Below are 17,322 nucleotides of genomic sequence, written 5' to 3' on the forward strand. Positions count from 1 at the left end.
TCCTCCACCGGGTCCCCGGCTGCTCTCTCCTGTTGATGTCTATTTATCTCGCGGGCTTTGCTGGAATATAGTGATTCTCTCCGGCATGCCAGCACTGCATTGTAACCCGCCGCCCGCTTAATTCAATTTCTCTTATGTTCTGACTCCGCTGGCAAAAGTAATCGGCTTCGGCTGCCAAGGCTGCAGAGTCTCCACCGAGAGCTGAGTCTCCAGGTGTCCCCGATGTCCCCGGCCTGAGAGGGCTGCACGCCTCGTTCTCGGGACGGGCAGAGCCCCCGAAACCCCCTGCTGCCCTGATTCCCAGCCCAACGAGGCAGACGAGGTCCCACCTTCAACTTCAATGGACTAATCGAGATGACAGCAAAAGCCCAAGTGATCTAACTGGGCATGGATTCATGTCCAAAGCCCTGAAGAAAGGAGAGTGGGACCCACAGAGACCCGTCCAGGCTAAAGGCACCTCTGGGTCCCTGACTCAAGCCTCGTCACTTGCATTCCTCCATCAAGACAAGTCGTGTCGGGAAGGACAGGGTGCGTCTGTCTCCCTCCTGGTGGATCTTCACGCTGGCGCCGCCCTCAGCAGTGGAGGGAGCCTGTCCTCAACCTCACCTGGGTCACTAGCCGCCCGTGAGCCTCAGGTCACCTCTGAGGAGTGAGCATTACTGACCTGCCCCAGGCCAGCAGGGATTCCCAAGGCTCCAGGTGGCAGGTTCCTTGGAGAAGAACCAACGAGAAAGGGTCCTTTTGGGGTCCCTCCCAGGAGCAGTTTAGCACCATGGCCTCTCTTTCGGAACAAGGGAGATTTAAATGGTCCAGAACCGGGCACTGTGGGCTGTGGCATCGTCCCGGAGCACCTGCCCTGTGGCAGGTGAAGCACCCACCCTCGGGCACCTTCCCAGCCCTGTCCCTCCTGGACTTTGCACAAGAGGAGTCCATGCTCACTGGTGGCCGAATAACAGCACATCACAGAGCTCAGATCCCGCAGACCCCCACGCGGGGCTATCTCCTGCCTGAGCTAGCCTCAGTTCAGCTCGCCGGGAATGGAAAATCGGGACCTCCGGCCCCTCCTCCGTCTGGCAGGCTGCCCCGGTCAGCTGTCCAAGCCTGTGCGAATCACGGAAAGATGAAGGATGGCCTTTAGGAGCTAGACGACCCTGTCTTGGGTTGTGTGTTTAAATCCTCTCGGAGGGGGCGGCTCTGGGCTGTGAATGCACCGCGGGGCTGGCGCCTACGACCCCCTGTCCCGTAATTGGCTGCTAACCGCTGCACGCTTCTTGGGATGGCCTCCCTTAATTGTGGCTTTCATGCAATAAATGCAGTATCTGTTACTCCTCCTTTATGGAGGGCGTTCCTGCCCTGCAGAGGTCGTTATGATTTGGCACACGGAGAGGTTTGGAGCTCTCTTTAGTGGAGGGTCTCACTGGAACAAGGCTCTGTGCACAGACCACTTAGAGGTGCTGGGAGGCCCATCCAGTGCACTCTCGATAAACGCGCCCCCACGCGCTCTGTTTAACTTACGTGGCCAAGCCTGTGGCCTCTGTCAGCTCAGACCCAGGAGAGCACTGGCTCAGGTCAGCCCCCCACCCGGCCTGACCCCGCAGAGGAAGTTCGAGGGCCGGGGATGGAGGGGAGTCTGCTGGGGGCGGCCTGGGCAGAACGGAGCCCAGGGTCAAAGCTCCCAGCAGGACGGAGCCGATTCGGAGCCACCGGGCGACGATCCCGTAAACTTGCCAGCTCATCAGGATGTAGGAAATGCAGGGTCGAGGCATTTTGTCACGGCCCTGATGGCGAGGAGGCACCTCCCGTGTTGGATGAGGGCGATTTGTCATGATGGAGACGATGATTAACAGCGGCTTCTCCGCAGCAGGCTTTACGGGCCTCTGGTGACTGTATTCTGTGTAATAGATACGTCAGGGAAGCACCGTCTGCAAAGGCTGGGACAGCCAGTCCTGACTGACCTGTTTGAATGAAAACCCTAAACCTCGTGGAGTCAAACCGTCATCACGCGTTACCCGTAAATCAGGGGGCCGGGGGGACATCAAACAACGTGTATCTATCTACCGGGAGGCACCAGAGATTTTCGTATTCCAGGGGTTGGGGGGCTGGCCACTCTCAAGCGGGTGGGCCGTCGTGATGTTCCAGGACAGCGTGGGAAGGTAGCTCTCAGCCCTCGGCGTGGACCTGGGGGCACGGCTTCCTCTGTTCTCACTTCCCGGGACGCCGGCCCAGCCGCTGTGAGCACCAGGGAGCGAATGAAACGGTGCCTCTCGGGCATTTATTTGTGGCCGATTGCCTCTCCTGCGCCAGCGGGGACGGAGCGCCCTGCCCACCGTGCGCTCCCCGGCCCGCGGCCAAGGCACGTGGGGGCGGGTTTCAGGCCCACATGGGACGTGGCAGTGCATCCTTCCTCAGAGCATGATTCCAGCTCCCACAAAGGCCGCCGTGGCTTTACGGACTGAAGGGCGTGCTTTGCGCGCTGCGCTAGGTCGGCTTTATGGACTGAAGGGCGTGCTTTGCGCGCTGCGCTAGGTCGGCTTTATGGACTGAAGGGCGTGCTTTGCGCGCTGCGCTAGGTCGGCATCCGTGTTCGGGCGGATCCAGGTTAATGCAGTGAAGACACTGCGTGCCGGGCCTTGATCACGGTCTGCCTGAGAGGGCGCCTGGCCCAGGGGGCGGGAGGACCTGGAGCACGGAGAAGCGGGGCTGCAGGGAGCAGGGGCCGCGATGCCGCCCTCCCCAGGGCCCTGAACCATCCCACAGACCCGGCCCTCCCCCCAGAGCCTCCCTAGAAGCCCAGATGGGGGCCTGACCAAGTAAGTGCCTGGTGTTGGAAACCTCCCCCCACCCATCCTGGGGGGTTTCGCGGGGTTCGTGCCCTGTGTCACCTGCCAGCTGCGGCCTCCAGAGCTGGGCCCTGCGTCTTTGCCTGCTGTGCATTCCCTGGCCTCGCTCCACCCCAACTCCCAGATCTGGGACAGGCTGGGGGTCTCCTGTCAGCTGGCTTCCCTGCAGAGCCCTCATGCAGCAGAGAAAGGCTGCAGGAGGAGGGCCTCCACACCCCTCCTCCCCATGCCTGCTGGGCAGCGGCCCTGAGCCCGAGGGGAGTTTGGCTCAGTGAAGGCCTCTGCCCCGTTCAGAGCAGGCCCAGCTTTGCAGAGTTTCATGGGGTCACGTCCACACCCAGCATCCGGGAGGCATCAGGGCCGCGTTTGGGCCTCAGCTGTGAGACGACCTGCCCAGCCGCAAAGCTGGAAGACTTTCTGGCGTTTTCAGGAAAAGTTTGCTGATGACCAAGCCTGCGATAAACTTTTGTTTTATTCTTATAAACATCAAAATGGGTCTTTCCCCATTTGGCTGGCCCGGGATCCCCCATGCCTCGCAGGAGCTGCTGTGAAGCTGGGGAGGGCAGGAGGCGTCTGGGCTGGGCCTGGAAAGGGCCTCTTGGCTTCCCTGAGGTCCGCTGGCTGGGCCACCGCCTCCTTGCAGGATCCTGGGAAGTTCATTCTAGTTACATGTGCAGAAAAAGGAGGAAATGGGTTTTGGAAACTTTGTCCCAAGCCAGTGGACCTCACAGCCGGGGCACCTCCGAGTGACGCCATCGGGGGATTGGGGGGCGGATTAACCCAGAGCCTTCGGAAGCCCAAGGAGAGTGTAGGGGCGACGGACCCGTCCGTTGGGAGGGAATCCGGCCCCTTTCCTCTGACGCTGTTGGGAGCACGGAGCCGGGCCATCCCCCCCAGGCTCTGAGCCGGTGTCCTGGGAGCCCTGGCCCTGCAGCCCGAGGCCCGACACCTGCCCTCCTCCACCCCCGCCGCCTGCCCTCGGCACAGGCTGGAGGACGTGCAGGTGCCCTGGTCCGCAGATGACCCTGGAGGGGCAGACCAGTGCCCCGTGGGCTTTTTCCTCCACGTTCCTGGGGCACTGGGGGCAGGAAAGGCATCTCCCACCTGACGTGGTGGGAAGGTTGCCCCCGCCTTGACTCCCGTCTAAACCCAGAAACTTGCCAAGAATCCTGCTGGCCCTCCCGGCGGCCGTGACCCCAGGCATGGCAGGCTGGCCCCATGCCCGCCCCGTGGCCGCAGCTCGTTCTTGGCCGTGACCGGAAGCTGGTTCCTCCTCTGAACACGGGAGGCGGCTGCCTGACGGGGCGGCGACGGGGCGGGTCGGCGACGGGGCCGCGGAAGCCGCACACATTCTCAGAAGCTTGGCAGTGAGATACAGGCCAGGCTCATAAACTCGACTCACGGGGCCACAGCAGCCAGGCTTGATGAGCACGCCCTGTCCGTGCCTGGTGATAGAAGGAAATGGAAAGTTCTGAAAGAGCAGGGAGCCTGGAGCGGCACCCCTCCCCCAGCCCGGCCTCAGCTCCGGGAGGAGGGAGGGACCTGCCGTGTCCCGCGTGTTAGGGGTCGGGGTGCGGGTGACAGGCAGTGATTCAGGGGCTCTGGGGGCGAGGAGGGAAGGCAGCGTCCTGGGGGAGGGGCTGAGTGGCAGAGGTACCTCCGGGGGCTCGCTGGGGACATTGGAGGATGGCCTGGAGGCGGCTGGATCCCATTCCTGCTGCCCCTTTCCTGTGCTCGCCCCTCCCGAGGAGCACGCAAAGCCAGCCTTCTCACCACCGTGCGTTCTTCTCCGGGGTGGCTGGGCGGCGCTCCGGGAGCCGAGTGCTGGGGCCGTCCAGGTACACCCGCTCCCGCCCAGGGTGTGCGTGGACCCCACGCGGGGAAGGGCGCCGGACCCGGATGCCAGCTGCACAAGCTGGGGGGACCGGGGGGACCCTCGTTCCAGCCTTGATTTACTGGTGTGGACGCTGCGGCCAGGACCGTGGGTGGCGGTCATCACCGGGGCTGAGGGTCGAACCCGAGCTCCAGGCTTTGTCTTTCCACCCGAGGCTGCTGACCTGGAGGGCGTCAGGGGGGTCCTCTGAGCCAGTGTCATCTTTGGAAGGAGGGGGTGCTGCAGCTCCAGCCCCCAGGGCTGTGCAGCGAGAGATGCTCAGAGTGTGTGTGGCCCCCCGCCCAGCCTGGGAGGCCTCGGTCACCCCTGATGGCTTTTGTCACCAGTGGCGCCTGGGGCGGCACCCAGGGCAGGGCCCCCGGCCAGGGCTCTGAGGCCCACAGGAAGCTCCCCTCATCCCCGCGGAGGGACGCCCTCCTGGCGCTCAGCCGCAGGCACTTCTCAGCGTCCTCGCCGCCCACGGCGGTGTCAACAAACCCATATTGAGACACATCTGTCCGACTTGTCTCCTGTGTCCTGCGCAGAGAGCAGTGGCCAGTACAATCAGGCTGCACTGAATGCAGCCGCTCCCGGGCCCCCAGCGGGAAGGCTGACGGACTGCAGGATCTCGTTGTCCCGCCGCCAGCCCGGCTCGGGCTCCGCGCGCCACACCCCCCTCGGGAGCGAACAGGGGCCGGCACAGGTCGTCCCCACGAGGGGGTCCCAGTGCCGGCCTCGCGAGCGCGGCTCTGGAGACGGGCGTGCCAGGGCCCACGGGGGCGGCGAGGGCACCGGGACTACTTGAGCGGGCTGGGGGTGCCGGTCCACACGCAGCGGCACCGCTGCCGGTATTGAGGGGCTGCGCCCAGAGCCCCCGTCTCTCCGCTGCTGCCCTGCAACCCCGCCTGATGGCACAGAGCCCGCACCTCGCGCAGGGCCTGGTCCTGCCCGGCTCCCAGGTGTGTGTGTGGCGGGTGACCTGCTGCCCCTCCGCGGGGGTCTGCCCGCTGGGTGTTTGCTGAACCGCCCGGGTGGGCTGGCAGAGGTGCCGGGCGCCAGGCTCGGCCTCCTGCGGACGCACTAAGCGGGTCAGACGAGGCAGCGACTTGCGATGGCCCAGACCCCGGTCCCCTCCTGTCCCCTTGCCTCCCACTCCCCGGCATGCCTGCCCACCCTCTGAGCTGCGGGGCTTCGGGGGGCCCAGAGCCCTGGTTGGGAAGGACCCTCATGAGGAAACCGAAAGCCGACGTCCGGGCAGGGGCTTCTCGTGCTTGGCAGCAGGCAGCCCGAGCCCAGCCGGGGGCGCAGTGCTGCCTGTCTCTATCTGTCCCTCCCTCCCGCCCCCCTCTAGTGGATATTTCCAGAACCTTCTAGGCACAAGATGCTGTGCCGGGTGTACAGCAGGGGACAGAGCAGGCCGGGCCCCACTGTCACGGAGCTGACCTCTTGTGGGGCTCAGACTCCCCAAGTCCACGCTCAGATTCACATGTCACTGGCCTCGTGAAGGGTCAGGGCGCCCGAGGGAGACCCTGCGGCCTGTGGTCCGTGGAAGGGGCAGGCGAGGCCTCCATCCGGGGGGGAGGTCTGGGTCAGGCCTGAGAGGCGTGGAGAAGGGCGTTGGGACAGTGGCCCCCCTGCAGTGGGGGCAAGGCTGGGGAAAGAGCTGCAGGCAGGCGGCCAGTGGGTATGGGCAGGGTGGTCTAGGCCCACAGTCAGAAAGGGTCTCCGGCATGGCCCACGGGATGGAATCCTGTGCTCAGTGACAAGATGCTGGAGACAGATGTCACGACACGGAAGCAACACTCGAGGTTGAATTAGAAAGAAAGAAAAGAAGCAACAGGCCAAAAACCGCGTGTAGGTTTACGTAGCTCGATGTCATGGGGCGGACGGAAAGGGCAGAGCATGCCCCTCAAAGGTCAGAGGTTGGCTCTGAACACCTGGCTCCACCCTTAGCTCTGCACGGTCCCCGCAAGGCCTCGGGCTGACTCCCTGGGACCTTGGCTCCCCCTTGTAAGCGGGGAGGACGGCTCTGTCCCCCGGAGCCCCGGGGGCCGCAGGAAGCCCAGGCAGAGCCCTCTGGCCAGCTCCCGGCCCCGAGCCGGCCTTGCCTCTGTAGCCAGGTTGGTGCAGCCTTTGTCCCAGAGGGAGTCTTGGTCCAGCCAGGCCGTGGATGGGACTTCATTTCTAAAGCTATAGGCCCGCAGGCTCCATTCCCCAGACCCGGACCCTGGCTCCAGCCTGTGCTTTTAGTGGAGGCAGAGCTATAAATAACTCCCAATTTGCAGCTCTGTGGACACCAGGCAGGGGAGCCATTCATCCTGCTGCCCAGGTGGCCACCAGCTGTTGCTGGATTCTTGAACAGAAAAAGGGAGAGATTCAGAGAGAGGGCTTAGCTTCCAGCCCACCGCAGCCTGGAGCCTCCCTCCTGTGGCCCTGGGCACTTCCTCCCCTTCAAGCCATGGGCGCCCCGAGGCGGCAAGGGTGCCCCCCTGCACTGAGTGGGGCCGGGCAGCCCCCGGCAGTGAAGGAAAGCAGCCCCGAGAGCAGGGAGCACAGAGCACGAGGGGTACAGGTAAGCCGAGGGCTGGTGGCTTTCCCAAGCTGCTGGGAGACCCCCGGACTCATCCTGCTGCATCCTGCATCCAGCAGGAGCCCCACGAGCATGATGCGTGGGGACCCCCAGGCACCGGGACTGCATCAGCCCCAGCTCCCAAGTAGGAAGGGCTGGGGATCCCTGGGCGGGGCACCGAGCCCGTTTCAGCCTGCCACCCACAGTGCTTCCAGAAGACTCCAGCCCGTGAACTGAGGGTCTTAGATTCCTGTATCTCCAGTGGGCGTTTCACTCCCCAGGGCACTTTCTTTCTGACTCAGCAGCCTCACTCAGGTGGTTGGCAGGTCCCGGCCGTTACCCTGGCACAACATCCAGCCTTTGGGCATTTCAGCAAGATTAGTGATGCCAGGCAGGGCCCTGTGCTTCGACCGAACCTGAGCTCAGAGTTATGGGGAGACTTGGGGATGCAGATCAAAGCAGTTACCAAGGAAACCGGATCCGAGTGTCCAGACTCAGTCTGTCCCATTTTGGAGCCTCTCAGAACATGAGGGGCTCAAACCATCGAGCAAATAAACAGACCATCAGGAAAGCCTTCCTTCCCGTTACTTTAAATCAAGCTTCGTAAATCTTGCAACACAGGCGAGAAGCTTCTGTTAGAGACACCTTTCCCAGATTGTAAGGTAAAACACACGTGCAAAACTACTTGATTGGTTGGAAGCAGTCTATCCTTCTTGCAAACACAATAGGTTCTGGTGTGGTGTCCAAACACAGCCTCTCCCTGGTACTCGATCAAACACCCGTGCCCCTCATTTCCCAGGCTCCGTGCTGAGTTCACGTGACCTTGGATTCTGGGCGACCTGCCCGCAGTTCAGTCCACTTCCCAGGGGCCAAGGGGCCTTGTGATATAGTCACTCCTGAGTGTGGGACATGGAACGTGGGATGTGGCCTGCCCCGTGACCGGCCCCCTGTTTTCTGTGCCCCAGGGAGGGCGTCAGTGGTGGGTTGGATTCAACAGAGAGATGCGTTGAAGTTCTAATCCTTGTGCCTGTGAATGTGGCCGTAGGTGGAAATTAATCGGATATAATCAGGTTAAGATGAGGTCCTCGAGGTGGGCTCTGATCCATTGACTGGGGTCCTTATAGGAGGAGGAAATACCGTGTGAAGACAGAGGCATTTGGGGAGCAGGCCACGTGATGATATGGAGGTGGAGCCTGGAGTGGTGTGTCCACCTGCATCCCCGGGAGGCACCAGCCCCCTCCCGGGCCAGCATCTCCCTATCGATACCTTTCCACAGGCCTCACAATCTTCCTTCCCGCAGGGGCAAGGGGCTGGGGTCTCTGAGGCCATCAGGGCCAACTGGCAGGTGCCCGTGTCAGGGAGGAGAGAGCAGAGCTGCTGGAGGGTGGGGAGGTTGGTCTGGAGAACACCCTTCGAGAGCCGCTGGCACCTCTAGTTCCGTGGGTGGAAACTCGACGGTTCCTCACTTACAACGGCGACCCCAAGCCCCCACCTCCGCCCGTCTGCCCCACTGTTTACTTCTCGAGAGGTGGCCACAGGTTGCCTCTTTACAGGTCCTCTCTGGACTAGTCAGGAAGAGCCTGGGCAGAGGCCTCGGAGCCCGTGGGCTGTCCCTGTCTTCTCCCGTCACTGCCGGCCGACCTTACCCGTGGACGCAGGAGAGGCTCAGAGGAGGGGAGAAGTGGGAAGCCCAGAAGGCCTCGTGTTGACTACGCATTGGCCACGCGTGCCTCAGGAGTCAGAGGGAGGCAGGGTGGGGTCAACACAGCCACCGATGCCACCCCTTCCCTCCCTCCTCCTTCTGAAGTTTGCTCCAGGAGGAAGGAGGACAGAGGGGTCCCGGAGCAGTGGGTTCCTTGGCCCTTCCCAGTATGCGTGACACTGTGTGATGCTACCAGGCATCTCTGACCATTGGGGGAAGGAAGTCAAGTTCAGGGTTTCACGGTACTCTGAACGCCAAAGGTTTGAGTGGATGGATGGATGAGTGTGTGGATGGATGGATGGGTGGATGGGTGGATGGGTGGATGGGTGAATGGATGGGTGGGTGGATGGGTGGGTGGATGGGTGGATGGATGGATGGGTGGATGGATGGGTGGATGGGTGGATGGGTGGATAGATGGATGGATGGATGGATGGGTGGATGTGTGGGTGGATGGGTGGATGGGTGGATGGGTGGATGGGTGGGTGGGTGGGTGGATGGATGGGTGGGTGGATGGATGGATAGTTGGGTGGGTGGATAGTTGGATGGATGGGTAGATAGGTGAATGGAGGGGTGGGTGACTGGATGGATGGACAGGTGAACAGAAGGAGAAATGAGTGGACCGAGGATGGTTTTCTAAATATTTCATGGGCCTCACAGTGAAACTTTCTGTGAGAGCTGATAGGTCTGAGTCCTAATTAGAGCCTGAATTCCCTGAAAGCAGCCAGCCTTCTCAGCCTCAGTGCCCCTCTGTCATGTCCAGCATCGCCCCCATGCAGGCAAGACCACGCTCCTGGACCACGGACCTCATCACTTCCTGGGAGACTGACCCACAACCCAGCCCCCACCCCCACGGGCGCCCGGCTGCCACAAGTGGCCTCCCTAAATGAAAGTGTGTCCCAGCTCTCTACGAAGGGATGTGCAGGGTCTCCACACAGTGAGGCCGTGACGCTCCCCTGCTGCCCCCCAGGAACCCTACCACCTCCCGAAACCAGGGAGATGCTTTCCTACCTCAGGTTAAAATGCAAAGCCGGTTGCATCTCCTGTCTGCCCTGTGGCAAGCCGGTTGCAAGCTCCTCCTCTCGAGGAGCTTCTGTCAATTCATGGGAATTTGCCCAAGAAAAATGGAGTGTTTTTCGTTTCCCCTCTACTTACATTTCTTAATCCTAGTGAAATAACGAGACAGGTAGCTCATGACAACTGTGGTTTTTCTCCCTCAATCCAATTTGATTACCTAAATCTGGAGTGTTTTCCACAGGAGCAGGACGCTACCTGATCACACAGGGAAACTTCTCCATTCTTGAGCTCTGGTGGGGACAGGTCCCAGGCAGCTAATGAATCACACCAATCAGAGAACCGTCTCAGAAATTAATCCATTCTACTGTAACTATTTAAAGAAAAAATAATTATCGAGACCGTTCTCCCTAAATTATGCTGTCTAGAAGTTGTCGAAAGAAAATTTTGTCTAATTTTAAAATGTAATCTGGGTTTTGCAGATTTTTCTTTTCTGAGTGATTAAAGGATTCACCATGAATGACCAGGAGGAGAACGTGCCTTTTCCTCACGAATTGTCGGGTCTTGGGTGTGATGTGTGCCAGTCTGGTGTGGCCCACGGCCTCGGCCTCCATCACAGACCCCACCCGGGAGCGTGCATGGCCTTGGGGCCACTGGACCCCAGGCTTCTCCAGGGAAAGTGGGTCTCCCCGCCTGCCCCTTGGTCCTGAGAACAGGCCCACATCCTTGAGCTGGGCGTGCCCCATGGCTTGGGGTGAGTGCAGCCTGAGTGAGTGACATTGGCCCTCTTTGCCCGGGAGGTAGAGGGTGACAGGCCCCTTGAGCTCAGGGGTCGCAGCGGCTGAGCGGTGCCCACTCCCATCCCACGCGCTTCCCTGATGGGTTAATCCCGGTACCAAGGGTGGACGGGGGCCTCCCGTGCTTGGCCCCGGAGATGGAGAAGAACGGGGCAGGTGGCGGCTACACAAGGGCCCTTTAACAGAGTCTGGGGGGGCGGGGCTGCCCCAGGGGAGGGTCACCTGCCTGCCCCCTCAGTGGCCCTGGCACTGGTCCTGGGTGTGGCTGTGCTGTCCCTTGCTGGCCTCCAGAGCCCAGGATGCTGGGACGGAAGGCCTCTGCCCCACACCGACTGCAAGGCCGCCACCCGCCTGCAGCAGAGCAGCCTGGCGCTGGGGGCACACGCATTTCGCGCCACAGCATCCCTTGCGCTGTCCTAGCCCATAATGATGCTGAGAGAATGCAGAACAGTGGTGGGGCGGGGGGCTTGCCCTCAGCCGCGGCCGTTCCGACCGGCTCTTCCATCAGCTCTGTCCTTTGCATCGTCAGCGCCCTGCCCTGTCCCAACACAGCGGCCTTCATCCCACGCACGGGGAGAAAACTGAGGCACAGAGGGGGCAGGCGCCGGACCTGAGGGCCGAGCCGTGAGCCGCAGCGCTGGGGCTCGGACCCCAAGGGCCCGGGCTCCGAACGCCGCCCTGGCCTCCTCTCCCTCCCTGGTCCAGCCACGGTTCCTCCTGCAGGCCGGGCCCTGCCTGCCCGTCCTCTTGCTGCCTCTGGGAGCCCGTTCCCGCGCACGGCCGCGTGGAATCAGGGAGCCCGGGGACCCTGCTCAGGCTGACCAGGCTCAAGCCCTCGCATCACCCCCTTCCGGCAGCTGTGTGAGTGTGGCAGATCTCCTCACCTCTCTGAGCTTCCTTGTCCCCACGTGTGATGTGAAGATGAGGCGCATTGACTCCTCACGAGCAGTGACCAATAGTCAGTCTGTCGACAAAGGAGCATGTGACTCCCCGTGGGGACAGGCCGGCCGGGCCCCACGGTCAGCAGCTGCCTGCCCGGCCCAGCATGCTTGGTTCGGAGCCCCCAAGAGCCACCTGGCCTGCTCAGTCCCACCAGCTGTGCTCACCTGGTGTGTCTGGGCGCTGACGTTTCAAATGGGAGTTTGTAAAAGGCAGAAGCTGCCCCTGGGTGTGTAAGGGCAAAATGGATTTCTCCCGGAATCATGGGTGTGTCCCAGCAGGTGCTCTGGTGGTTTGTGTTTTCCCAAGCCCAAGGCCGCCGATCCCCTGGTGGGGTCAGAGGGAGACCAGAGCCCGCCAGGGGGGCCCAGGTGTCCCGGGTCCTCTGCACACAGCTGCCGGCCCTCCCCAGGCCGTGCGGGGCCTCCCGTGGGCTCACCTGTCCTTCCACCTCGCTGTGCGCTCCTCCAGAGCGCTACTCCTCTGATGCCTCCCGGCCCGGGGGCCAGGCTGCCAGGGAGGGACGGCCTGAGGGTGGCTATTGCCGGGAAGGTCCTCTAAGGATAGCTCGGGGGCTACCCAGGGTGCCCTCTGACCTCCCAGCCCCACGGGCCTTCCTGCCCCTGCTGGTAACTGCTCCCGGGAGGGGCCTCAACTGCCATCCTGAGGAGCACAGAGACGGGAGCCCAGGGCCCTCCTGGGCTCCTCGAAACGTTCCCTGCAGCAGTAGTATCTGGATTACATTCTCAGGGCCTGTGTCAGCTCTTCGTGCGGTAGATTCTTCCAGAACCCTTGATACATCCCAGTTATATTTGACTCCCGTGTGTGTGTGTGTGTGTGTGTGTGTGTGTGTGTGTGTGTGTGTAATTAATATCTGTATGCTTGTATTAAATGTCAGCCGCCCCTTTCCTCATGGGTGTGGATGTGGCCTCACCCCTCTGTCACCAGCAAGATCCGGGGGACTTTGGGGACAGACACTTCTGGGTTAGATGCTTCCAGAGACAGCGGCCTCCCCGCCTCAGACGGACAAGGTCCATTTATGAGCGTATCTGAGAATGTGGCCAGAGATTTCTGGAATCCCACTGGTTTTGTTCTGGATGATTCATTTTTCCAAGCTGTTGAGTAAAGTAAGCAGAATCATGTGTTAATGGAAGTGAAGAAAACAGTTTATTCCAAAGGGAACCATGCAATTTACGAGCAGCAAAGGGTGCGGGCGCTGCGCGGAGCGTTATGGTCTCGGCGATCCCCGTGCATCTGTCCAGACGCAGGCGAGCAGCCCGCTGGTCACCGCGGTTGCTGTCTGAGCGGACGTGCTGTCCGCCAGACCCCGGGTGGCTTCAGGGTCATCCTGGTTGTCCAGTCCTGAGGTTTGGGGGTGGGCGAGGGCATCTCGTTGGGGCGCGTTTCTGAGCTTCCCCATCTTCGGAGCGTGTCTGTGCTGGTCAACAAAGAGGGGGTCCCAGCATCACGTGCATCCCGGTGGGGAGAGGCGTGTTACTGGCGGCAGCGCTCCCACATACGTGCAGCTCAGTCACTAGAATAGAATTTCAGACCTCACACGGGGACATACACACACACACACAAATACTTGCGTGTGCACGTGCGCACACGACATACGGGTGTGCGCGCACGCACACGCACACATATACACAAACACACACAGGATCAACAGCTGGGCACACGGGCTCTTGGCCATAGGAGGCTCCCGTGGCTGGTGAGCTGATTGAACTGGGGTCCACTCAGACCCTCTGTACCTCCTCGGGACGCTGATCTGGAAGGTTGAAAGGAATCAAATAGGGGTGCTTAGCCCAGTCGAGGAGAGCACTGGGGAGAAGCCACAGCGCTAAGTGTCCCCTTTGAACAGGGCGAGTCTGGACTCTGAGGCCCTCCAGCTTCTGCCTTCAGCCCTGGCCCTTCCCGCGTTTTTCCTGCCTCACGTGGGTCGTCTTTTTCCCCCCGAGATGGAAAATTCCAGAGCATTGGCCCTGGAGGGGTGGACACAGCAGCTCCAGGGCTAAGCCAGCCAGAGGCCCACACTGGGCCTGGCGAGGGCGAGGGCTCAGGAAATGTGAGCAGATAAGAAAAAAAGCTTTGTCTCCTGGGCCTTCCGAAGAAAGGTGCTGCTGGTCTCTGCTGTTTGAGACCAGCTCTGAATGCTTTGCAGGCTCCTGAGAAATTGCATATGTAAAGCACCGTTAGCTCTTTGGGGTGTAAATGAGCTCAACCAAAGGCCCCTCTCTGCTTGCTGTCAGATCTGAGAGAATTGAGCCCCAGTCCCTCTGATCCCGGGCCGCTGATCTTCAGAGCCGGACCACAGGGGCTCCTTCTGTCTCTGGAGGACCGAGCTGGTCCCCGAGGCGGGGCCCCAAGGCAGATGAGCTATGTCCCCGTTAGGACCCCTGGCGAGCGCACCGGTCCTGAGGGTCCTCTCTCGGGTTCTTCGTGGGCTGCAGCGCCACCCGGCTCACTTGGGAAGAGCCGTCCTGTCCCTTGAGTGCACATCACTCCGCCTCCTCTTGGCTGTGTCCCCGCAGCCCCCTTGTGGCCCTTGTCACCCTGCAGCTGCCAGGATGTGTCTTTGACTCCAGGCACAGTTTGCCCCACAGTTTTGGCAAGTTGGCCCTTCAGCCGATTGACCCAGACCCACCTGAAACAGTCCGGTCGTGTCCAGGACCTGCACCCCAGCCGGGCCCCCCGCTTCTCAGCCCCCTGGATGCCCTGGGCCCTGCCCTGCTCCCCTCCCAGCCGCCAGGCCCCTGCTGCCTGAGAGCTTGGCCCGGCGCCCTCTGTGTCCCGAGAGGCCTTCTGTTCCGTCCTTCACGAGCAGCTGGGCTGCAGGGGCGGCTTCCTTCTGGGGGGGCGGCAGCTGGGAATGAGCCTCTCCGGGCCTGGAATCACCCGGGTGTCCTCGCAGAGGGGGATTCGGAGAGAAGGGACCCAGCCTCTCCACCCCAAGGCCCCAGCACTGGCCGCTGGTGAGAGGGGGACCCTGCAGGCCGCCGTGCCCACGCGCACACGGTGGACGTGCGTGCGCGTGGGCGTGTGTACGTGCGATGCGGAGGGGGAGGCGTGTGGGCGGGGCCGGCTCCCGGGGCTTCCGCTTCCTCTCAAAGTTTCGAGCTTGCAGAGCTGGTCCACGCTGGGCCCCGAGGCCCGGGACAGGCGCTGGGCGCGTGGCCGTCGGGAGATCCGCGCCCCTGGGCTGCGCGGGCCGAGCGCCCCGTGGCTGTGACACAGGAACAGGCTGGACCGCTCTGCAGCCGCCAGCCGCCATCCCTCAGCACCCCAGCCCTGGGCGCCGCCCTCCCCCGCTGGAGCTGCCACGACGCGGGGGCCAGAGGAGAGGAGGTGGTGACGTGTGAGCGCGGAAGGCCCCTTTGTCCCCGGGACGTGGTGGCCCAGCCCTGCGCCTGCGTGCGCCCCCAGCCGGAAGCGGACCTGGGTGAGACAAGCTCCCGCGGCCTGCGAAAGGCACTGTGTGATGAGCCTGGCAGGCCGGTGCCCTCCGCGGGGCCGGCACCCGCACGCCCAGGCCACCGCGCCGGGGGGGACAGGGCGGTGGCCAGGCAGCAGGTATGGCTATTTGTTTCGCAGACACACCCGCATGCCTGCTGTGTGCCAGGCCAGCCCATGAAGTGGTCCCACAAGTATGGCAGTGAGGGTGTACGCGTGTGTGCTGTTACACACGTGTGGGTGTGGTGTGCATGCCTTTGTGGGTGTTTACGTGTGTGCCTGTGCCTGCACGTGGGCGTTTGCGTGACCTCTGCATTCCTGTGCGTGTGCACGCGTGCATACGTGTGTACGTGTGTGGCCAGGCGGTGTGGCTGCAGCGTGCGCAGGACCTACGCCCCGCCCCCTGTTGAAGGCACTTGGGACCCTGCCCCTCAAGCTTTCCTCCCTCTTCCTGACCGACCCTCAGATGTTGTCCCGTTATGTTTGGGGCTCCCCCCAGGAGAATGGGGGCTGCGTGTTCCCCCACCGCTGTCGCCCCGCCTCTCAGTACAGCGTGTGGGACGGAGCAGAGGAGAGGGGCTGAAGGCTTGGTGACACCCCCTGTGCTTTGGGGAAGGGGGACGGGGCCCGTGTCCCTGACCGAGGGCCTGGAGCCAAGCTGAGCTGCGGCCTGGCAGGAGGAGCCTCAGGAGACCAGCGGGTGTCCCGGCCCCTTGGATGCTAGCTCAGTCTCTGCCAGTGTCCGTCACCTGAGAAGGCCAAGTTCCTGCTCTTGGCTCCACTCCCTGGGCCCAGCTGGGGTCTGGGTCCCCCGCCTCCGTGGTGACAGGCACAGTACGCTGACAGCATTTCCCTGGGTGTGGCCCAGGAGACAGACAGGAGCACAGATCCAGATTTTTTTTTAGCCACTCTTGAGCCTCCTCCCACGCCGTCTGTCCTGGTTGATCCCAGAGAAACCCTCCCTTCGTTCTTTAATTCGTCACGACCGTCTCTAAGCCATGCACATAGGGTTTCTGGGGATTGGCGGGCTGTGTATTTCAATCCTGTTGCTTCCTCTTGCGTTTACGGTTTGCATTTGCTGGTGTGTGATGAGGCTTTTGTGTTGTCGTTTACTGTCACCAAAATGGTGCACCAGGGACGGCGGGGCTGCTCCGGGGACTTCTGTAGGAGCGATGAGCGGATGAGGAAAAGAGTCCCGAGGGGATGTGCTGGGGACTGCAGCCGCCTGTGGCCCGCGGGTCCTGGGAGGGCTCCAGGTGCGGCTGGAGCCGGACCTGCCGTGGCCTAGAGACGTTTCTGGGCAGCGAGACGGCCCGTCCCCCACGCCTGCCGTGAGAGCAGAGCCGCGTCTCCTCTTCCGTGGGAGCCACGCTGACGCTCAGCTGCAGTGTTTCTCCACTCTGACTTCAGTTGGATGCGGGGCATTTCCGCGCTGTGAGGTCTCCCGGGCCATCTCAGCTCAGGCTGCGGTCACAAAGCACCGTAGGCTGTAGGTCTTGAACAGCAGAAATTCATTTTCTCGAAGTCCAGAGGTGAGGAGGCTGCGATGCAGGTGCGGCTCACTCGCCCCCGGTGGGGACCCCCTCCTGGCCCACAGACGGCCACCTGTGCCATGTCCCACGTGGGAGGGGCTGAGCTCTCTGAGGTCAGTTCCTATAAGGGCACCGATGCTGTGGGGTAAGGCCCCACCCTTATGACCTCATTTAACCTCAGGTACTTCTGTAAAGGCTCCGTTTCCAAGTCCAGCCGCGCTGGGGTCAGCATTTCATCCTGCGACTGCAGGGGGCGGGGGTCACAGTTCCATCCGTAGCTCGGCCTAGAAAGGAGCCGGTCTCAGGATGACCAGCTGACTGTGGAGAGAGAGATGCTTGGTGCGGGTCCAGGTGGGCAGCACACGCCACCCACAGGGCCCTCTGCTGTGCCCTTGGCAGGCACCACCGACCGATCCCAGGACACTCCCTGCTGTGCTCAGGCAGCTCCTGCTTGTTTGTCAGAATTGGCATCAAGAGGTCCCCTGCGATGCCGTCCTTGTCTGTCTTCCAGACCACCTCCCAGTCCACTCTTTGTTAAGACTCACCGAGTCACCCTCCCCTGCAGGGGCCCCATGGGGCGAGGCCCCTCCCAGGTCCCCTATCGCC

The 17,322-nt window shown here is 62.2% G+C and overlaps 1 protein-coding gene and 1 long non-coding RNA gene across 3 annotated transcripts in view; one reads left to right on the plus strand and one right to left on the minus strand.

Moving 5' to 3' along the window:
• TAFA5 (TAFA chemokine like family member 5) overlaps nt 1–17,322 on the plus strand; it is a 167,555-nt gene that overhangs the window by 130,403 nt on the left and 19,830 nt on the right. The window lies entirely within an intron of this gene.
• On the minus strand, nt 12,876–14,774 carry LOC136792331 (uncharacterized). Its single transcript, XR_010835982.1, has 2 exons — nt 14,379–14,774; nt 12,876–13,265 (listed from the first exon to the last, which is right to left on the minus strand). It is a non-coding gene; the product is annotated as an uncharacterized lncRNA (long non-coding RNA).

Source organism: Kogia breviceps, chromosome 12 (assembly GCF_026419965.1).
Source record: "Kogia breviceps isolate mKogBre1 chromosome 12, mKogBre1 haplotype 1, whole genome shotgun sequence".
Lineage (NCBI taxonomy): Eukaryota > Metazoa > Chordata > Mammalia > Artiodactyla > Physeteridae > Kogia > Kogia breviceps.